Raw genomic sequence first — 15,604 nt, 5'->3', positions numbered from 1 at the left:
ACTTTGCACAAGCTCTGTGACAGGCAATCTTGAGTTTCTTCATTAAATAATATTTTTGTGTAAATATTTCCCACAGAACTGTGACCCTCTTTAAACCTGTACACAGGTCCAGCAGTCCTCAGCACTTCCTGGGAGTCCCCAGAGTTCTACACATAACTTTGGCAGGATCTAGCTTATCTGATAAAAGCTTACATTTGAAATACCCTTTGGTCTTTTCCTAGCTAATTAAAACAAAAATTGCAAGGCCTGCCTGACACCTGCCTTCCTGCGAGCATACTCTATCCCTGTGCATAACGTGGGTGAAGTGGACAGGTTTCTAGTGACTCAGATTGTGCAGAAAAGTTCCACTGATATTTTTTGAAATTACATAGCTACTGACTTGAAGCCTGGACTGAAAGGAACTATTAGTCCCAAGTTTCAGATTACTGTGTTCATTGGTGTATTTTCAGTCTTCCCTAACACTTGTAAAGAACACAGTGAAATCCTCCTCAGTTCAAGCCACTGGTTACAACTAATGAGTATATGCAATGCATGGACGCAGCCCTCTCCAGCTTGCTGCAAGCAGTCATCTTCCAAGGGATACAGCATTAAAAACAGCAGATGGGACCTCAAATAACAACACTCCAGATGTGCAGTTGATAGCTGGTTTGCATTTACTTAAACAGCTGCAAACGTACACAAGTAACAGCCATATGTACATAGGGGTGTGTGTGTGTGCACTGACACACAGGCACACAGACACACGGACACACAGACACACAGACAGACACCTCTCGCGGCGTGCCGGACACTCTCCAAGGTGCTGCAGGAGGCGGCTCCGTGCTCCTCGGGCGACTCCCGCAGTTCTGCCTGGTGCAGGATTTTTTTTATTTTAATTTTTTCCCAATCAGAGACAATTCAAGCTAAAAAGCCCCGAGGTTCCATTCAAGTGCATCCTGTTCTTTTATGTTTAAGGTCAAGGAAAACTTTTATGCTGTTGATGCTCCCCTATCCACCTCCCCACACACATGCACACACTTTGGAGAGTATTTCATTTAACTCTTGACCTTTTAAGAGTCTTGTGTCACAGCTATAAAGCATATCTTGTTATAAACATAATTGTATGACTGATTGCCTCCTTTTTAATATTATTTAGCTCCCATATCATAAATTGAGTTCATATACTTTTATGTACTTTGTTGTCTTCTTTCTCCTTCGACACATCTGTCAGTACTCAGAAGTATTTCCAACAGCTGTGAACATACTCTCTTCATTTTCAGTAGCTGTCTTTCCAGGACTGAACTAAAATGAGAAAAATTACCAGCAAACACATTTTGCAGATTGTTTTGAAACAGCTTTCAGATCTAAGCTATAAGCTTACTCACTCACGTGGAATTCTGAAACATTTGCAAATAGCATTTATTCCTACACACAAAAGTGCAGATCTGCAATTTCTATGGCCTTATTGGTAGACAAATTACTTGCATGTTTACATTAAAATATGCCCCCTCAGCTGTATTATGCCTAACGGGATGTTCTTCCAGATATTGTGTTTAACCTTAATAAAGCAGTAGATTTGATTTTCCAGTTTGCCACCTACCAGCCCTGCATGGGAGGGAATCAGTTTGGCTTTGAAAATTAGACTCTGACCCTCATCTCAACCTGCAGGGAATTTCAATTTCATCAGAGTGGTCTGTTCTAAATAATTCCTGGTATGTCAGGCTTTCAGACTCAAAGGGGCTCAGAAAACACCATCATTGTGCAGAGAAAAGTGAAATAAGACCTTGATGTTTTTTTGTTAGTAAGTCAGTACTTGATGTTGTCAGTACTGGACTGTGAAAACAACACACTTCCTTCCTAGCTGTGTTGAAGGGAGCAGAGGTTTCTCCTGGGAAGGAGAAACAAGGATGCTCTTAGCTCCCTAGCACTAGTGATCTTGAAGCTGCGATATGTCAATGTTTCAGTGCCTTCCCCTGGCAGATCCTAACTGTGTTTTATAATACTCCTACAGATTCACTGCTTTGGACACAGTTAAGTGATTACATGCCCTTTTCTGTTAAAGCGTTGACTCTCAGTTTGTTTAACTCATTTAATTTCTGCTGGTAAGCATCTATTGGTGATTTATTTGCATCATGCAGCCTGGCTTGCTGTTGCCTCAGTTTGGGCTTTTTACTTCTTTACTTCTAGCTCTGTGGTCCACACCATCATAATTATTTGCTAGGCTGGTGTTTTTCTCCCCAGCATTTGTTCATCACCTGTCATATGCCTGCCTCGCCCATGTGCAAAACCATTCAAATCAGCTGTTTGTTACAACACTGGAAGCAAATTAGTGTGGAAGCCCCAAAGAGGGAGAAGAGCATGACAGGTCATGGTGAGTGCTGCTAACACTGGAGTCCTCAGGAGGGGTCACGGGCAGCAGCTGTGGTCCCTGCTGGGTGACTGCCATTCTCTCCTGCTCTCGCTTTGTGCCTTTAACCACCTTGGGTCAAGTCGCCACTTTCAGGTATCTCTTATTTCATGGAGAGATTAGAGCTTCTCCCTGCTCTTCCCAATCCCCTTGGCCTGAAACTGTTGGCAAAAACTCCAAGGAAATGGTGTCCCAAATAAATGTCACAGTGACTGCTTGCCTAGAGGAGCAGAAAAAAAAAAAAAAAAAAAAAAAAAAGGTTGTTCTGGCCTGTTGCTGTGCTCTTGGAGCTGCTTCTTTCCCTTGGGATTTGCCTCGGATGCTTTGTTCCCAGCCCCCCCAGGAGCATCCCTGGCTCTTAAGAGGACCTTGATGCTCTGAAGATGTCTTTTTGGTCTCCAGGCATACAGAAAATGTACCACACCCCTCAAGTAAAATAGAAAGGATCGCTGTGCCAGTGGTCCCCGGGGACACCCATCCTGTCTGCCCCTCACCCACCCAAACTGTGACACCCTTGGTGTTTGTTCTCCAGGAGTTTACAACTATGAGGCAGCTCTGCACCTGGCAAAGGGGCTCTCTGCGACAAGTGGAGCTAAAAGCAGGGACATGGCCTGCAGCGGAGTCTCACTAGAGATCCCTTGGCATCACTGGATATGGAAGCAATTTCTTTTGGAAATCTCCTTGCTGAAAGCTGCTATCTTTGCTTCCCCTCCAAGGCAGTGTCTCTCGGTCCCTCAGCAAAAGGGGATCATCATTAGCAAATACTGACTTCCTCATGCACTTTCCTTTTTCTCTGAGAGCGAAGGGCTAAGTGCTTTGTTCAGTGATTTTCCGATGGATTTATCTCTACAGCTGTTTAGCACACTGTAAAAGACTCGCATGAGCGGGGTGGGATATGCGTTTTAAACGCTTTAAGCTTAGGAGCAGCATTTTTTTTTTTCTCCCTTAGGAGGTGTGTCTAACGCTTAGTGCTCTAAAACGAAGAGCCGGTAACAGATGCTTTGTCAAACTTAAAGGCGCTGCCTACCACGGAGTCACCGGGTGCCATCAAGATGTAGCTGCTGAGATTATGAGCACGGCTCCGGGGGCGCAGGGAGGCAGCCCTGCGCACACCACGCTTCTCCGGGAGGGTGACTGAAATTTTCATTCTCCCCAGGAGGGCTGCAGACAAGGCAAGGGAGGGGGCGGCACATAGCAAGGTTTTCAGCACCGGCCTTTTATTTCCATGGGAGATTTTGGCGGACGGGCGTTGGGGGCATGCGTACGGGGAAGGGAGATGCTTCCCGGCGTAGGAGACGCTTGCAGCGGCGGAGGGTGCCCTCCAGCTCTGCAGCCGAGAGCCCGCACGACTCTGAGCAGCGTGGCACTGGGGGGCCCCCTGCAGCTGGGTAGAGCCGTGCTTGTCCCCATCCCCATCTCCTGCCCCATCCCCATCCCGGCGCTACCTTCCGCCTGCCCTACGACTGTGGGAAGCGGCGAGGTGCTGGAAGCGGGCAGTGCCGAAGCCTTGTGCCCCCTCTTTGCGACGAAAGGAGGGACAGTCCCAAAGGGCACCGTGTGCTGCCAGGGTGCTTGTGCTGCCACCGTGTGCTGCCGCCCCTCCCTTCTCCTCGCTCTGGGAGGGGCTGACCCGTGCAGGCTGTTATTGGGCTCTAATTAAATCTCAAGAATCAACCTGCTCAAACACCAGCAACTTCTCTGGGAGGGAAAAATAATAAGAAAAATAATAATAACAAGGGGATGAGGAGGCGGACATTGTCCCTTTTAAAGCTGATGATGATCCTGCTTAATGAATGTTAAAATATTCATTCAAGTGTCAAGGTCTCAGAGAGCCTGTGGGAGGCTTAAGGGAGGCTGAGCTGTGCGGGTGGCCATACTCTGCCCCGGAGGAGCAGTCCCACAGGGCCTCAGCCTGCCTGCAGCTTGCTTCAAACCTCCCAGTGCCAATTCCAGGTTCCCTTCCTGGCAGAAATCTCATCTAAGGTGACCCCACAGCAGTGAAGTCCAGGCAAAACATTCTGCAAAGATAAGAAAAATAGGTGCAGAGGTCAGGAGCCAGCTCTGCTGATGTTTCTGAAGAGCTATAAGTGATCCAACATCTATACCTTCTGAAAGTTCAGGCAGAGAAACACAGACTTCTGTAACACTGAAGCATGTGCTCCTCCAAAGCTCAGAGCTCCTTGCCTATGATTTAGCTCTGCCACCCAGGGCAGGAGAAATACTCATCCCAGGGCCCAGCAGACTACTACCTGAGTCCTGCTACCCTGAAAGCACACCACTCTCCCGTGGGTAAAACCACCCTTGATGTCCTTCCAGGAACAACAGCTGAATGTATGCAAATTGTATAGGCAGCTTTTCTCTCTGGGGGAAGCCCAGGCCAAGAAATAACTTCTGCAAAGTGAAGTGTCTTTTGAAGAGAAAGGGTGTGATTGGGCAATGGATCCGGTGACCCTTCATGAAGGAAGCTGGGCTGGGGAAAGCAGGGCACGCAGCACCCAGGCAGAAGCTGGGGTCACCTTCATAAAGTGTCTCCTTCTCTCCTCTTCTTTCTCCACTTCTCTTCTATTATTCTTCACACAATAGATCAGTTGAGACCCCTATTCTGTTTGCCACCCTGACAGCCCTGACTTCAAGGAACAAAGCACCACCCCGGACCACAAATCAATTCCAGTCCAGAAGAGCTGCAAACAAAGACTAAGCAAACCAAAAGATCTTTATATCTAGATTATTTCCATTAAAACTGGCAAGTTCCCTTAAGCAAAGTAAATACTTCTCGGCCTAATGACTATTAATTAAAAGGGAATGCTTTATACCCAAGGAGAATTAACTGTTGTTTGCAAAATGTATCTCTTTCCTCTAATTCGTTTGTCATTGTGCCGGGGGAGCAACATCCCATGAATATTTAAGCACGATAATCAGTTTAAAAAACTAAACTGGATTTAGTGTAGCAATGTGTTTTCCACAGTGAGGGGAGACTCCAGTAACTGCAATAATATAAAACCTGTATCTCTTTCTGCTGCCATATATCGCTTGAGACTTACAGCTATCATAGAATTGAGAAGGCGTTGCGGGGAAAGATGTGGAAGAGGTAACCGAAAAAAAAAAAAAAATCAGTTCTGATGTGCAAATTGTGGATAAAGACTTCTGATGAGGACGAGGGGAGTGTCTGATGAGGAAGAGGGGAGAGTGTGTTGAGAGATAACAAGAACCAGTAATTTCTATTCAGCAAAGCCACCAAATCAGAGAGCAGTGCCGATCTTATTGGAGGAGAGCCTTCAACAGCAACTAATCCTGTCATATTGAAAGAAAATTGTAAATGTTCTCTGCAGAAATTGCCTGCCCATTGCAGCTAATCGAGCCCACTTCGCGCTCACCCCCCCTCCCCGCACACACCACGCACCGGTGGGCAGCGAGCAGACCCACAGCCGCTGCCCCCGGCGAGGACATCCACTCGAGATGCTCCCCTAGGCGCCCCGTTCCCCTTCCTCGCCACCACCCCCATGAAGGTGGCAGCTTGTCCTCATTTCCTTAGGAGGACTGGGGGACGTATGAATTATTACCAACTCACTTACGAGTCCCAGCATCCGCTATTTTTAATTTTTCCAGGTTTGTCGAAGCCGTTAAGATAGGTTTAGTGTCGCTCTACGTATACATATGCATACTTACGTGTGCGTATATATATATATATATATATATATATATATATATGAAAGTTCAGCTTGGCTGAGCTGAAGCAGAGACTCCCAGGGGCCGGTGCCACAGAGGGTGTGAGTGTATATGTGTGTGCCTGGGCGTGTGGGAGGGAGAGAGCGAGCGAGGGAGCGACAAAAACTCCATCAACCCGGACAATGCCACCTCTCGTTTAAAGCTTTCCAACTGTTATTCTTTCCCCCCATTATCACAGCACCAAGTAATCCGTCTTTCCCCCACCCCAGTCCCCCTCCCTCCTCTTGGAAGATATGGAAGAGAAAGATAAAGCGGCTGCCTCCGGGCTCTGATGCGCGCAGCCCGCATGCCTCCGCCGCCAGAGCCGGGGCCACTCCGCAGTCGCCGCTCGCAACGAGCCGCTTGCAGCGGGATGGGATGCAACTTCTGGTGATTGGAGCACAGGTAGGAAAGCTTTGCTTTTTTATTGACGCTTTTTTTTTTTCCTTCATTTTCTTGTTCTTTCCATCTTTTTTTTTTTTTTTTAGTCTTCCCCCCCCCCCCCCTTTTATTTCTCGTCTTCTACCCTCCTCCCCTTCTTCGCCGCACCTACGATTTCATCTGCTGTTGTCAGAGGAAAGCTCCCGCCAAGAAAATAATGTCCAAGAAACGAGCTTACGTTTTGCTTCCTGATAGAAAGAACATAACAAAACGCGGGGAAACTTTTGCTGAAAGGGTCCATCGCGGTGCGGGTCACCTGGGGATGGCAGCGAGAAGAGAGAAGGCAAAAAGCCTTCCTCTGTTGAGTTACAGTTGCGATGCATATCCCGGAATCGAGGCAGGCATGGTATAGAGCATAGTATAGCGGGGAAGGAGAGACTCAGTAACCTGATTTGGAGAGATCTTCACATTTCCCAAGCTCTGTTCAAGGGCTTTATATGTAAACGCTGCATTCCGACACAGGGACGTCTCCCGGGCTCCCCTTCCCAAATCCCGATGTGACATATTTGTTGGCGACTCCTGCAAAACGTCCCCGGGCGCCCGGAGCGGAGCCGTGCTCAGGGAGCCGAGCCTGCCCTCGGAGAGGGCTGGAGGGCGGGTGGGAGGGCAGAGCCGGAGCAGGGGGCATCCCTGCCCTGCCGGAATCCATACGGGGTAAGGGCTGTAAGGGAAGGGGGCTTTGGCAGTGTCAGTGCGGTCCCTCGCCCCCAGCATCCCTCCGGGGGAGCGTGCGCCTGCCCGGGCTCAGCGCCCATCTCCGCGGCCTCAGGTCTCTGTTCCTGCTTTGGGGAGGGGGAGCACGGGCTCGGACGGCCCCGGAGGCGGGGAAGGTAGGGGGTTTCCCCGGTTCCGACCCTGCTTCTCTGATTCGGTGCCCCTGGGCTCCAGTGGCAGGTGGCGCCGGGGGAGGCGGGGAGGATGCCAGGGTCGGATTCTTCTCGCCCCGCTCCCCCGGCCTGGTTGAGCAGCTGGTAGGGCTCAGCCGGTCCCGGCCGTGCCTCCCGTCTCCTTCTCCGTGCCTCCGGCTCCGGGTGGGTGCTTTTGGCCAGAAGGAGCGAGTTCAGCTCAGGCAGCGGGAGAAAAAAAAAAAAAAAAAACAAACAAACAAACAAAAAAAACTGCCTTCTAGAATCGGCTCCGGGGCGCCGACGTCCTGGTCTCGCCATCCAAATCAAGTCATTTCGGAGGCTCTGAGGGGGAAAAGTTCTTTCCGGGCTGCTGCAAAGGCCCGTGCCCCGCCGGCGAGGTGCTCCCAGCGGGCGCCTTCTCTCCCCGTAGCACGGCCCCGCTGCCAGCTGCACGGAGATGCTGTCAGGGACCCGGGGAGCCCGCGGGAGCCGCCGGGCTTGTAACTCCTTCCCACGGGCCGACGGGTGAGTCCTCCATCCCTTCGGTGGGGAAAGGAGGAAGGACTCTCCCCTCACCCTGTAAGATCTATTTTTTATCCTACTTTTTTCATGTGTTAAAGTTCCTTTAGAGAAAGGAGAATTTAGCCAAAATAGGTTGTGTCCCCACTTATGTGTCAGCCAGTGTGCTTTCACATGTCGGTTGCTCCTTCACTTGAAAAAGATCTTCCCTTTGCATAAGGGAATAAAGGAGAAGGGCCAACCTCTGTTTGACAGCATGTTTTTGCGGTTAAAAAAAAAAAAAAAAAAAAAAAAAAAAAGACCAGCAATGAGGAAGGTTAGTAGGGGTGATCAGAAGTAGGCACACTGTCTGCTTTTATGGTATTGCATCGCCTGCAATCTCAGCTCCTGTCTAAATACGTGCCAGCCTCAATTATACAGTTTATGACACCAGACGCTTTCGATGACTCGTCTATAAACCGTGTTATGCTGTGCAGAGTATGCTCTCTCTCCTTTAGGCTCTTTTTGATTATAACTTTGGTTGAGTTTCCCCTTTGCAGGACCTCTGGATTGCAAAAGCAGCCTTGTTTACTTTTGCATCAGGAGAGCAAAAAGATGTGCTGTGGGCTTACTAATTTGGCAAGCACATGCCCTGCTGAGGCACTCTCTCTGCCCTGGTCTGTCACCCCATGATTTCTGCATTGCAGTCCACCTGGGAAAGAGGCTTAGTACGTGGCAAGTGGGTCTGGGCTTGGCCCACTTCAGTTGTTTTGGAGCGAGGGCAAAATAATAAAAATGAGAGGTCATGGTTTTCTACCTAAAACTTAGGTGATAACTCATACCCAAACAGTTGTAACTCTGCACCTGGCCAGAACCTGGGGAGATCTGGACCACCCGTTGTCAGCAGTCTCCTGGTGAGGTGGTAGGAAGCAGTGTTGTGCCATGCCACTGCCTGGGAGGGAGATCAAGATGGAAGAAGGGAGAAACCATGGCCATCACTGAATAAATATATCTATGAAAAAAAAAAAAAAGAATTATTTTGCCTGCATGTTCAGTCCCATCTCCTTCTGTCGTTTTGTTTTCCACCTCTGGACTGAGTCCCTGTGTGTGTTTTCTGTCTCTCAGTTGCTCGGCATGCTTGGATCTTTCACCCGTTATGTGTCTAATTCAGTAGTCTTCTCGGGACATCTACTATGAACTCCACTACTGTTGTTGATATAGTCCCAGATGTTTACTCTGCCCCATATTGCTCCTGTAACCCACTCACCCATTCACCCAGGATTCCTCTTCTCCAGTAATATCATGACCTACATGCAAAAAACTTATATTCTGGTCCCATTTCCATAGCAATGCAGCATGGGAAAGGCAGACAAACTAGTAATAATGAAGCAGATTCCCCTTCTGTGAAACCAAAACCTCTTTGAAAGTTGAGTTCAATTTTAGGGAAAGTAGTGATCCGTGGAGAGTTGGATTTCTGGCCCAAAGCCCAGATCTCCACGCCCTCTAGTGCCAGAGGCAGGCAAGGGAGACCACCCGCGGGCACAGGGGATGCAAGGCTTGATAGAAAATTAGACGGGACAGAAAGAAACGAGTGGTATGAGGTAGGAACATTCCACCTAGTGTCTGTTTCCAGCCTTCTCTTCCCTATTCTAAATCCCAAGCTGCAAAAGAAGGTATGTTGGGATTCAGCTGATCCTGGTTCAGTCACCCACAGCCTAACACTGAAAGTTCCATGACACGAGTTAAACTATAGAGGAACTGGTAGGAAGAAATTAGAGCCTATATCTAGTCATTAATTCACAGTTTTTGGACTTTTCTGACTGAGCTTCACAACTTGCAGCAATTTGCAGTTAATTTTCAGAGATTTGAAGGCACGGAAAAGGATTACCCACTTGTGAAAATGCTGCCCTGACCTTCTATGGGATCTTTGGATGGGTGGGTAATAGTAATCAGGATAAGAAAAGCTGAAGGGGCCCATGCTTGTTAAATCTAAAAGTGGATTCCCTTCTCTAAGAAACAGGCTACACGGAGGACTGAGCACAGAGAACTGGGAAAAAAAAAAAAAAAAAAAAAAAAAAAAAAAAAAAAAAAAGTTGTATCTAAATAAGACAGTTAACACGTCTTTACCAGTTACTATATTTTGACAGACAGCTTTTGCCAAGTTTTGCCAAGATCTCCAAAGCATTTCTTGGGCTTGAGCTGTCGCTGCCCAAGAAACACCAAGAATTAACTACTCTCCTGTCCTCATCCCACCAGCTGAACACCAACTTCCTGTACTTAGTAGATTGCATTACCTAGCCCTCCCTACCACACTGAGTGAGGGATGCTTAGTGAATTATCTCACTGCCCTCCTACATTTCCCTAAACAAGTGGACAGAATTAAAAGATGAGGACACCCCTTGAATTGTCTTAAAAGGCTTTGCCCATTTCCCATGACCCCTGAGCTTGTTTCCTAGTAAAATGCTTTAGCCTGTGGAGCTGCTATTTATTTTGGACTGTTTATCCTACCTTTAAAGCTGTACCATTACCTATATCTGACACTGTCTATTCCCTATACAGAAAGATACATATCAGCAGATGTTTCAAAGAGACATTTCTCATATAACATGATTTTAAGTCCCAAGAGAATATTGCAGAGTGAAGTGAGTTTTATCTCATTTCTATCAAGTAATTCCTACAGAATGCTTGCCAGTGAAACTTAAATGCACAGTGGGATTTCAGTAGTCCATGTGCTTTATGTATTCATTTTTTACAAATATGATAATGAAAAAAATGAAGCGTACCATCATTTAGGGCCAGCTGTTTTGCTGAAAGCTTTCTGCCTGTTTCCTTTTGATGAGATGGTCCTCTGATCCCAGCATCTCTTTCGACTCCATGGCCTAGACTCTGATTTATTTATATCCCTGTAAATCAAGGGTGACTCCCTTGGCTTTAATTACTTCTGTTTTATTCTAGTGCAATGGAGCTCAGAATCTGACTTTCATAGAAACATAGTAAGTGTTGTAATTAGAATATTCCAGTGTTTTGACAGCTGTTCATTGAACAGAGCTGAGTCTGACTGCCAAAAGGGATATGCAATGTGATAATGGACATTGGGAATAAGATGGAACACTTCTGAAAATGATGGCAATTAAGATCTGTAAGAGAAGCCACAACACAGAGAGGTGAGAATTTCTGTAAACCAGAGACTCCAAGGGTTTTCCTCACCCTCTTAAAAAAAAAACACTGAGTAAACTATGGGCAGGTGTGGGTAAAAAGAGGTGGAACAACACAAAAGTATCTTCATAGATCTTTCTTCTGAATCACTGTGACAATTAGTGCTGGCAACCAAGGAGATAAAATAAACCTAATTATTTAAAAGAATTATCTTGCTTAGTAATTTCTCTGGGTCAGGATTCTCAGGTAGTCTGAACATGTAAAACTCTTTTGCTTTCATGGGGACAGTCTGATCTTCAAACTATGAAGATCAGACCCTTCATTTCTTAAATTCTTTCCAGTATGGAAGAAATAAATTTAGCAAAACTTATCAGTAGGAAACAATGTTTCTGTTGCAGCCAGCAGTAGTTTCTGTTACAGCCAGCAGTTGCATTTTCAAATAGTGAAGTCTATTTTATACTCATCTATCTCATATTTAGTCAATTAGAAAGTAAAATGGTCATATATTAAAAATGATTCACAAATTTGTTCATGAATAGTGGCAGCAAGCTCATTCTACTATGGAGGTCATTTCGTGCAAGCAAGTAACCAATGATTTATTCATGAAAATGTTCATACATCTCTAAAGTTTCATGAATGTTAGCATGAATAATTAATGGAAATGGTGTTATTTGTTATCATTACTCATTATTTTCCTATTCAAAAAGGCATCAGTCATCTAGTTAAAGAATATTAGAACATAATGACTGCAGCATTGGATCAGGCTGGTGTTTTATCTTGTCTGGTATTATGCCTGTATCTGTGCCTATTATGACATACCTCAGAAGAAGGTGCAGGAAATGCTTCCCTAGATAAATTTACTGTCTTTAATTAAAATGCTATCTTAATACCTACCAGTTTGTGGTTGCTCACAGCCCAGAGACCACTTCCACATGAAAACAGATATCCACCTTCCTCATCAAATGGAAACCTCTAGCAGTTCTGAATGAACTGCAGATATTCTCACTGGCCAGATAAACAGCTAATCTGGTTTTGCCTCCCAACAATCTTGCTACCTTAGTAATAGCATGTAGGAGAGAGTTCAGCAGGTTAATTACACATTTTCTTGGGAAAACCACACTTCAGATAACCTTTGATCTATTTAAATTAGTCATATTTCAATATTATCCTTATCTTTCTGTTATATGATGTGGAAATGCCAATAGAAGAACCCAGTTCATTGTATAGGTGCCATTCATTTCCTCAGTCACGAACCCTCTTGTTCTTTTCTTCTCTTACCTAGACAATTTCAAGCTTTTCTGTCATTTTGCATGTCTTAAATACTGCCAATTTTTCCATCTCCATTTCTGATGGTGTATTGGCCAAAGTGGACATTATTTTCTAGGTGAGGACTATTATTTTTTACTCCACCTGTAAAGTACATATTATTTTTTTTTTAATTTTTTGTTTTGTTTTGTTGACTACTATTGTGACTGAGAAAAATTTATAACTGGGTTGTCTGTAGTTATACCAAGATTCTTCCATGAATTGTCAGAGATGGTTTAGGATCTAGGAAAGTTTCTTATTTTTTACTCCACTTGTGTTTGTTCTATATCAGCCGACACTTATTTCCATTTGCTATCAGAATGCTCAAGTTCACCCAACTTAATTAACATATTCTGAAATGCTTCCATCTTTACTCTCTTTTTCTAACAGCAGCAATTTCAGTAAAGAAATATACCTGATATAGAATCATAGACAACCCAGTTGTTAATCTTTTACAGTGAAAAATGATTGTTCATGTGTAGTTCCTGCTTTGTATCTCTTAGACAATTTCCAACAAGTAGTAATAAACTACTTCTACAATGATGTAATTTCTTCAAAAGAAATTTCTCATATACATACATACATACATATATACATATATATTTATCAGGTTATATTTCCTGGTCTATTAGCTTGATACTTCACAGAATGTGTAGAAGGCACAACATTTTATTGAAATAAACTGATTTTTTTTCCTCTGCTGTAGGTAATTCCAGTTTTCATTAGTTTCAATAAATGCATCTGGAATTGAAATAAGACTTTTGCATATATAATACCTATGACCACTTCAGTGCTTGTCCTAAAGATAGGTATGCTAGCTCTCACCCTCTAATCCTTCTGTAGTATATCTGACTTCAATAACAGCTTGCACATTTTTGCTATCAGCTCATCCACTTCATTTCCAAATGCCTTCCAAACCCTTGCATATATAACCATGAGGTCTTTATGACACGTTGCTGTTTAGTTTATCAGTTTGTTCCCCTTTCAGCGTTTCACATTCTGGCAGCTCTCGTCCTTTCTTGTCTTGAAAAAATAAAAAATAAAAAAATAGGTCCAGTGTGGACATTGGCACAGTATCTGTTTTGGGGATACTTTACCCAAACAGATCGTTCAGAACTTCTGCAACATCCTTTCGGCCGTTAATTGTTCCCGTTACAAGTATGTCTAACAGGTCTCATTGTTTCCATCCCAAACTGTGTGAATTTAAAACCCTTCAAAAATATCCTCTAGCTGCTCCTATACATATGCCAACCTCCATGCATCCTTTGCCATCTTCATTTACAACTGGCTTTATTTATTTATTTATTTATTTATTTATTTATTTATTTATTTATTTAGATTTCCCTCCCTTAGCCAGGGACTTCAGCAGAGCTGAAGTGTAATTTCCTGAAAGCTCGTTGTTTGGTTCAAACAATGTATTGGATCTTAACATTTCAAAACAGTTTTGTTTATTTTCTCTCTTGACTTTCAGTCTGTTTTCTGCATGATTTCCTTGAATCAGAAACACTCTGTTAATATCTCTGTTGATTTGAATTTTATGCATTTTACTTTTTCTTCCACTGTTCCTTTTTTTTTTTTCCTATTCTGTTTCTACCTCCAGTACTGTCTAAAATGATTCTCTAATTAATCTCAGTTTTAACATCACTCTTTTAATATAGTAATAAGTTCATTACTATTTAGTGGCTTGACTGCATCATTTCTTCAGCTACTTAAGCCTATGTTAAGAACATGTACTGTTATGTGTTACAGTTATTCTAGAAATCACCTAGATTATTTTTTTCCTAATCCATTTGTACCAGTTGACCTACCACTGTACAAGTGGGTGAAGTTAACCAGAATTACTATTTTTTTTTTTGACTTAGTTGTCTTTTTGATCTCTTTCCATTCAATTAATTAAATATCCCACATGTTTCCTGGACAAAGTATGCTAATGCAGGATTTAATTAAAAAATGTGTATTCTTTTTAAATTAAACTTTATGTTCAGCACATTGGATTGAGACCAAGTAGACAAGCTCCTGACCATGCCACGGACCTCCTGTCTGACCTTTCTCAAGTTCCAGTGGTCTGACACAAAGCCTGCTGGGTTCAGAGAGCAGCTCTTGTTATCTTTAGGTAGGCTTTGGCTCAGCTTCCTGCAGTAGGGAGAATAAGTCTTCCTGATCTCATGACAATGTGAGGATTTACTTGCTGCAGTCAGATACTGAGCTTAGGCAATGGTACTGCCACATGAAAACAGAAGCAGACAGACTCCATCCGCGGGGGCTTTCTTTGCATTGGGGTGTTGGAAATCTGAGCTTTTAGTAGCTGATTATCCAAAAAGTTTCTCTTTAGAACAGAGGACAAATTAAAATGTTCAGAATCCCTACAATAAAAGATTACCAAAGCTCCTAATTGCCTCAGATCTTGTTGAGGAGTAAAAGGATAAAGTTACTTACAAGTTCAGTTTTACAGGGGAAAAAAATAGTTCTCATTGTATTGAGGTGAGGGTGGGAAGAGAGAAAAATAAATTGAAGGTAACTTTTAATGGCTGGATGTGGTCCTGGGGCTTTTCTCAGTTTTGTGTTTTCAGCATAGTCAGTGTTAAGTGTAAAATTGCCAAAGTGGGGTTTACAATGCCATGAACTCATTCAGATCATACATTGCATCAGAGTTGTTCACAAAAAATAGTATGGACCTGTTGGTTCTCTTTATATCCCTTAGCTCAGCACACATTTCTGACATAAAACAGAGTTAGAGGACTTTGAGAGCAGGGCACGTGAACTGAGCAACATATGTACGTGGACAGGAATGTTACTCTTTTCTCCTCCACCATTATCCAAGGTCCTTGAGTATTTCCATCATCATCACTGTGGTAGATTCACACTTCAATTTATACATAGGCCATATAATGTATAAAAAATAGTTGCCTCACCCTCTCACTTTCCTATGTTTCTAGCAGCATTCTGCCATGGTGGGAAATTCAGTCTACTCCATTTCATACATAATATTGCATGAAAGTGGATTAATATATGTGTGGGAAATGAAAGCAGATGAGGGCTGGTGCTAGTAACCTCGGGGAAGGGCTTGCAAGCAAGCATATGGACAATTTTACTGTCACTGAACTTTGGAACTGTTGTTCAACATGGATGTTGGAGGAATATGAGGAGGGGTCTAGTCAGGAAGATGTCTTCTCTGCTATCTGCTTTTTCATGTTGAGATTAATCTGAAAACTGATTTCCTGATCTGTTACTGGTATGTTTCACCCACACTAATTTCACTTTTCTA

At 44.0% G+C, this 15,604-nt stretch overlaps 1 protein-coding gene across 2 annotated transcripts in view; it reads left to right on the top strand.

Moving 5' to 3' along the window:
• The first annotated feature begins 5,898 nt into the window (after positions 1 to 5,898).
• CHRM2 (cholinergic receptor muscarinic 2) overlaps positions 5,899 to 15,604 on the top strand; it is a 106,625-nt gene continuing 96,919 nt past the window's right edge. Inside the window, exons 1-2 of one of the 2 annotated variants that reach the window (XM_032207373.1) lie at positions 5,899 to 5,992; positions 6,291 to 6,496. The gene's annotated coding sequence lies outside the window, so the exon portion shown is untranslated. Of the gene's footprint in view, positions 5,993 to 6,191; positions 6,497 to 15,604 lie in introns of those variants that run through there. The other variant, XM_032207371.1, reaches the window with a different exon arrangement.

The sequence above is a fragment of the Aythya fuligula genome, chromosome 1 (assembly GCF_009819795.1).
Source record: "Aythya fuligula isolate bAytFul2 chromosome 1, bAytFul2.pri, whole genome shotgun sequence".
Classification (NCBI taxonomy): Eukaryota; Metazoa; Chordata; class Aves; order Anseriformes; family Anatidae; genus Aythya; species Aythya fuligula.
This window is presented reverse-complemented; position numbering and strand designations above follow the sequence as displayed.